Source organism: Muntiacus reevesi, chromosome 2 (genome assembly GCF_963930625.1).
Source record: "Muntiacus reevesi chromosome 2, mMunRee1.1, whole genome shotgun sequence".
Taxonomy (NCBI): Eukaryota; Metazoa; Chordata; class Mammalia; order Artiodactyla; family Cervidae; genus Muntiacus; species Muntiacus reevesi.
In genome coordinates this window covers 145,356,011-145,362,552 of record NC_089250.1, presented here as the reverse complement: position 1 = coordinate 145,362,552, position 6,542 = coordinate 145,356,011, and the positions used below count along the sequence as shown (strand labels likewise).

At 48.6% G+C, this 6,542-nt stretch overlaps 1 pseudogene; it reads right to left on the bottom strand.

The window, feature by feature from the left end:
- Positions 1 to 2,631: 2,631 nt before the first annotated feature.
- On the bottom strand, positions 2,632 to 4,054 carry LOC136157286 (large ribosomal subunit protein eL32-like; annotated as a pseudogene).
- Between the last annotated feature and the right edge of the window lie 2,488 nt (positions 4,055 to 6,542).

Below are 6,542 nucleotides of genomic sequence, written 5' to 3'. Positions count from 1 at the left end.
CCCCAGGCTGAGGTCAAAGCCAGGTCCTCTTCCCACTATCAACACCAGAGCCTGGGTCCTGTTTATTGTTCTCGGCTCCTCTCCTAGCAACCAAAGTGTTGAAGGTTTTGCAAGCAATGGGGACCTTGCCTCTCAGCTCACTAGGAAGAGGGGCCAGAGCTTCAGACTCTGGGCAGCAGCCTGATAGCACTCTGGACAGGTGCACGGAGCTCTGCCAGCAAGTGCAAGCTCATTGCCTGAGTCTTGACCTCAGCCTTAGCCTGGTAAGGGGGCCTCCCATGACCTTTAGCCTTTAATTGCTACCCTAAGTTTGACGCAGAAAAGATAGCCTCCACCCAAGATATACATCCTGTCTTTAGGGAGACCTGCTGAGGGAGACCCGAACTCACTGGGTGTGTATTAGTGTTTCAGGGCTGCAGTAACAAATTACCACAAACTTGTCTTTAAACAACAGAAATGTGTTCTCTCACAGTTCCGGAGGTCAGAAGTTCAAAACCAGGATGTTCACAAGGCTCGTTTGTTCCAGAGGGCTCTGAGGAGAATCCATCCCATGCCTCTTTAGTAGCTTCTGGGCATAGGCAGCTATACTGCTTCTGTCTTCACACGACATTCTCCTTCTGTGTCTTTGTGTTGTCTCCTTTTCTGTCTTATGAGAATACTCATTCTTGGATTTAGGACCCATTCTATTCTGGGACGATCTCCTTTTGAAATCCTTACCTTAATTAAATCTGCAAGGACCCTTATTACAAATAAGATCACACTCTGAGGTTCTGGGTAGATGTATCTTTTGGGGGCCATGATTCAACCCACTACATGTGCCTCCAGTTTGATGAGGGAAATCTAAGTCCATTCTTGGAGAGTCATTGACTCTAAAAGGAGAAATCTCTTCCCACTCAAAGAAGCCCCGCTTTTCTCTTTTCCTTTTGGCTGCACCCTGTGCAGCGGGATCTTAGTTTCCTGAACAGGGATTGAACCCACACCCCCAGCAGTGATGGAGTCCTAACCACTGGACCACCAGGGAATTCCTAAAGAAGTCCCTTTGTGATGGGAAATTTGCTTCAAGCCTGATCACCGAGAGTCTTTAAACTGAGAGAAGCACACAGATGTTGGTGGCAGGGAAGGGTCAGCCAGGTTATTGTTCTCTATAGAATGATGTGAAGGTGATGTGTCCATCGTGTAAGGATTTGGAGAAGGAGTGAGGGGGAGTTTCTGCCTTCACAAGGCAAGTGAGGCAAGGAAGGCCCAAGGTCTTAGTCTTTGCCCACCCCGTTTTTCTTCCTCTCATTCCCAGATGTTAATTAACTGATGTCAGTGTTAATACTTTTTTGAAAATGAACTCCTATATGATCATTAACAAAGTAGGACTGTTCCTGACAATGGTAGGTGTCTTAATATACTGGGGGAGCCAGCAGGGTTAAAAAGATCCAGAAGGGTTTATTTTGCCAAACCAAGCTAGCTCCCTGAGCCCTGTTTCTTCCTTACTTACCAGGGCCTAGCCATTCAGCTGGGTCTGTTTATTTCCTACTCTGGGCATTCGCTTCCTGAACTGGGAGCCATATAAGCCTTGTAGTTGGTACTACCATGCCTCCTTTCTTCTTTTCCACAAACAACAAGAGCCTCAGGTTGTTTGCTACTCATTTAATCTCTGGGGATCCTCACATCTCTAGACTGGATGCTGAAGGGGGCCACCAGCTCTCCTCACATCTCTTTGCCTCCCCTTCGTTACAATCTCCCTAAAGACAATTACATGCTACCTTTTCCTTTCAAAGTTTTTACAGTTGATCACTGTGTGGAAAGAGGGCCAAAGCCTGAGGAAGGTTTGAAAAGTTCAGAAACCTGGGAAATTTCTGCCAACTCTGGTTCATGGAATGAAAGGGCTGATAGCCTCTCCTCTTGGCTCTGGCCTGAAGACACCAACTGGGGCAATCATTCATCTTCCCTTTAACTCTGTATGGCTGACTGTACTTTGAGCATTTCCCAGTTAATTTTTCTCACCTCTGTATTTCCTTAGCTGCATGCAGGAAAAGTTCCTTTATGGAGTTATTTTTTAGAAGAGTCGTCAAAGTGGTCCCAGTAGGGTCAACTCCTAATCCCCCCCTTTCCTAGAATTAGTTGCATGGATTTTGAGTTAGTGAAACTTGGAACACCAGTAAGGGACCCACAGTCTCTTCATGGCATCCCAGAAAGAGGGGATAAGAAGGCGCAGACATTGTGGCACGTGTAGGGTGGGCACCCCCCAGCTCAGAGTCTTCTTTTGTACTACCACGCCATTTCCACCACCCCACCCAGATATGAGCAGCCAGGTGGAGAAGACTGGGATGTCAACAGAGTTTATAATACAGAAGATTTGTTGAATTCAACTTTTAAGAACTTCAGTGTACTGATAGACTCAGTGGATTTGATCATCAATATGCATAATCTCAGAATCCATTACTTTGAGAATGTGGTGTGAGAGATGTGAGGAATGAAAAGAGATGCCCAGAGCTTGACAGGATGGTGATTGGAAACTGAAGCTGCGCACAGAGGTGGGAGAGGCAGGGCAGACTTGGGACAGACTGACAATTGTTCCCTCTTTTTTTTGGCCAAGTTTTAGGGTTTTATTGTTACAAACACAACGTGTGCACGAGGTGTCTACTCATTTTCTTGGCTATGCAGCCTGGCATTAGGCTTGGGGACTCTGATGGCCAGCTGGGCTGCTCTTTCTTCAATGGTTCTCCGGTTCTTGGAGGAGATATTGTGAGCAATCTTGGCACAGGAAGATTTGTTGCACATTAGTAGCACCTCAAGTTGCTTGAGGTTGTAGACCAGGAACTTCTGGAAGCCGCTGAGCAGCATGTGCTTTGTCTTCTTGTTGGCCCATAACAATGTTAGGCATCAAGATGTGGCCCCTGAATCTCCTGTGCAGCCTATTGTCAATGCCCCTGGATTCCCCCACTTTGCTTAATTTTGACATATCCAATCTGACTGGTGCCAGATGAACTTCTCGGTTCTCTTTTTGATGATCTTGGGCTTCATGAGGGGTCTGAGGGTGGCCAGGATGCCAAGTAGGAGATGGCTGCCACTTTTATAGGCAGTACTCAGGAAGAAGAGCTCCCTCTTGTTTTCCTGATGGCTCCTCAGCTATCCCCAAAATGTGAAATGAAGGTAAATTTTCCCAAATATAAAACTTTTTGAGAAGCACAAGTTCAAAGCTGAGGCTCTAGGCTGCTCCTAGTGCCAGCCTCGTGTGGTTAAGGGTGGGACAATGCCCACTTTTTGTGGGTACAAAACAAAAATAATAGAGACTGTGAGAAGACTGTGTGTCACCTTGGAACCTGAGTGGTTGCCAAAGCCCAAGGACCTGAAACCTCTGAAAGGCCTGGACAGTCTGCTTCCCCAGAACCTTTAGCTCAGGGAGGCCCAGATGAGGTGGACTGACCTCATTCTTGGTGAAGGCCACCACCTGCTCACCCTTCCTCAGCTCTTCACAATTCCTTCCCTTTTCACTTCCCAGATAATGGAAACCTCTGGGAGACCAAATCTAGACTAGCTGTCCCACTGGCTCTGGTTATGATTCTGGTGAGAGGCCCCGAGGGACCCCTCTCTGCTCTGTCCTCCATCCTGCAGCAGTCAGTCTTGAGAGCATCTGGCATCTTCTGCCTTCCAGAGTGAGAGCCTTTCCCCGCCTCCGCCAGGTCTGTCTCCCCCTTCCTGTCTCCTCTCTCTCTTCTCCTGGTCCAACCTCATCCTCTTACTCATCTCTCTGCCTCTGTCCTTCTTCACCTTTGTTCTTGCTCCTGTGTAGCAACCTTTGGAGTAGGCCCAGGCTCTCCCTCTGGGAACTAGAGGAGAAAACACCCCAAGGCTTCTACTCACAACTGGTGAGGAACCCTGGTCACTCAGCCCTGACCTCACAGCCTGATTCAGCTTCCCTCTCCACCTGAATTTTTGTTTACCAGCAGAAAGGGGGATCCATGCAATAATAGTATAGCAGTTTACAGTTCACACACATGGTCCATTAGCTTTGAAACTGTGATTCTCAAAAAGTTTTATATTTGGGAAGATTTACCTTCATTTCACATTTTGAGCATAAAGTGGGACTTTATTGATTTTGAATAAAATCCGGCATCTTTTTCCTATATTTCAAATTCATATAAAATACAACCACACTACGCCTTCTGAGAAAAATCTGCTGTGTCCTCAACTTCCTCTTTGGTTGGATCAAATTATTCAGGTCAGTCTGGTAGCTGGGGCAGTTTCCACCCTGGACAAGAAGCATCCTGGCAGCTCAGGTTCCTGCCTCTTCTGGAATAGTATCTACTAGGACACTGTTGTAGTACAAGACCAGGATCCCTTCCCCTCTCCCCCATGATTTTGCTCCCTGAATTCTATCCTGACCTCTTCCTTTTTCCTTGCCCTCAAAAAAACCTTAATTTACCACCTTCAGAGGCTTCCTCAGTCATTAGTCCAGAGATGGGCAAGTGCGTGCATATTTGAGGCTTCCCAGGTGGCAAGGGTAATGGGTGGAGCTGGCAATGATGAGAATAACCACCAGGGGGAGCCTGTGCCTAAGAAGAGACTGAGTGGGGCCCTGGGGAGCCATGGTGAGGATTTGTCTTCCCCTTTTTCCAGGGTAGTTCAGGTGCCAGGCATTCCAGCCTCAGGTGGCTCCCTATGGAGCTGGGAGTCTACAGCTGCCTCCTCCCCACTGTCTGACTCCTTCTTTTTTCCTTGACCATGAAGGGAAAGTGTGGCTGGATCAGGGTATGGGAGGAAAACTGAGTGGTTTGGATACTGCCTACTCTGGCCACCAATTTCTTACAGGCCACATGCAGAGAAAGGGGTGGGCTTTCATCTCTGAACCTGGCAGGCTGGAGAAGACTTGGGTTGCTGTAGTCCTGTGTTCCAGTCACTGGGAGGCACAGAAGCTGTGGACTGTGTCTAAACAGTGAACCCCCTGGTGAGGCAAGGGCAAAGTGGGTGGGCAGTAGGGAGATGCAAAAGGGAGGACTGGGCTCCATGGTAGTATGTGCAGGTAGAGAAGCCTCAGGATTTGCTTCCTCTCCTTTGCCCAGACTGCATTCTGGTCTTGTCTAACTTAGTTTCACCTTCAAGTTTTCCAGAGACTACAGCCAAGTCACCTTGAGAGAGCTCCAGAGATGAGGCACACCTGTGGAAACGATTACTCACTGGCCTAGGAGCCTCCTCTTCACCTCCCTAGGGGCCTCAGGCCTTCCTACCACCTCCTGCCCATGGTCCTTGTTGTTGTTGTTTAGTCACTAAGTCAAGTTTGACTCTACTCTTTTGTGCTCCTATGGATTTAGCCCGCCAGGCTCCTCTGTCCATGGGATTCTCCAGGCAAGAATACTGGAGTGGGTTGCCATTTCCTTCTCTAGGGCATCTTCTTGACCCAGGGATTGAACCCATGTCTCCTGCTTGGCAGGGGGATTCTTAACTATTGAGTCACCTGTTTAAAACCTTCTGCCCCAGAATTTCTCCCTTTACCTGGGCACCCAAGATGAAGGACCTCAGCTCCTAAATCCCCCATTTCCCCATGTCCCAATATCCCTATCTAAGGACTCTCTCTACTTTCTTTTAAAAATTTGACTGCGCTGGGTCTTAGTTACAGCATATGGGAACTTCAATCTTGCTGTGGCATGTGGGATCTTTAGTTGTGGCATGTGGGATCTTTAGTTGTGGCATGTGAAATGTTGCAGCTTGTGAGATCCAATTCCCTGACCAGGGATTGAATCCAGGCCTGCTGTATTGGGAGTGTGGAGTCCCAGTCACTGGTACACCAGGGAAGTCACCTCTCTCCACTCACCTACCTGTAGCCCTCTGACTCATGGGCCAACTTTCTGATGGTCCTATTGCACACTCCATCAGAACCCAGTCACTCAATATTTGCATCCCTGAACTGTTCTCCAAAGTCCTGAGGCAAGGTTGGGGGTTGCTTCACCCCACTCATTGGAGCTGGGGCATGAGCAAGGAAAAGAGCAGTCAAATAGCAAGTCTTTAAGAGCAGGTGGAAGTTCCTATTTAAGCCCAGCTGCTCCCCTCAGAGCTGCCAGGCTGGGTGGCTCCGCTATTTGTGTGTGTACTAAATGCTAAGTTGCTTCATTGTGTCTGACTCTTTGCACTCCTATGGGCTGTAGCCCGCCAGGTTCCTCTGTCCATGGGGATTCTCCTGGCAAGAATACTGGAGTGGGTTGCCATGCCCTCCTCCAGAGGATCTTCCTGACCCAGGGATTGAACCTGCGTCTCCTGCATTGGCAGGCGGATTCTTTAACACTGAGCTACTGCAGTTACTAGCTGAGCGCAAAGTCAAGTGGCAGTCCTTACCTTGGGCCCAAGCCATGGACAAGGGATGCCTGGGGAATCTGGGATGATGCTGAGTAGCAGCACCCAGAGTCCCACCCTAAGCCCAGAACCCAACTGAGGAGTCCCTTGGGTAGCAGCGGGTAGAGGGCCAAGGCCTCTTCAAAGGGGGTCCTGCTGACTAAATCCAGAGGCTCAGAAATCTCTGCTGGAGATGCTCTTGTTTCTTGGTTTAGGCAGTCAGC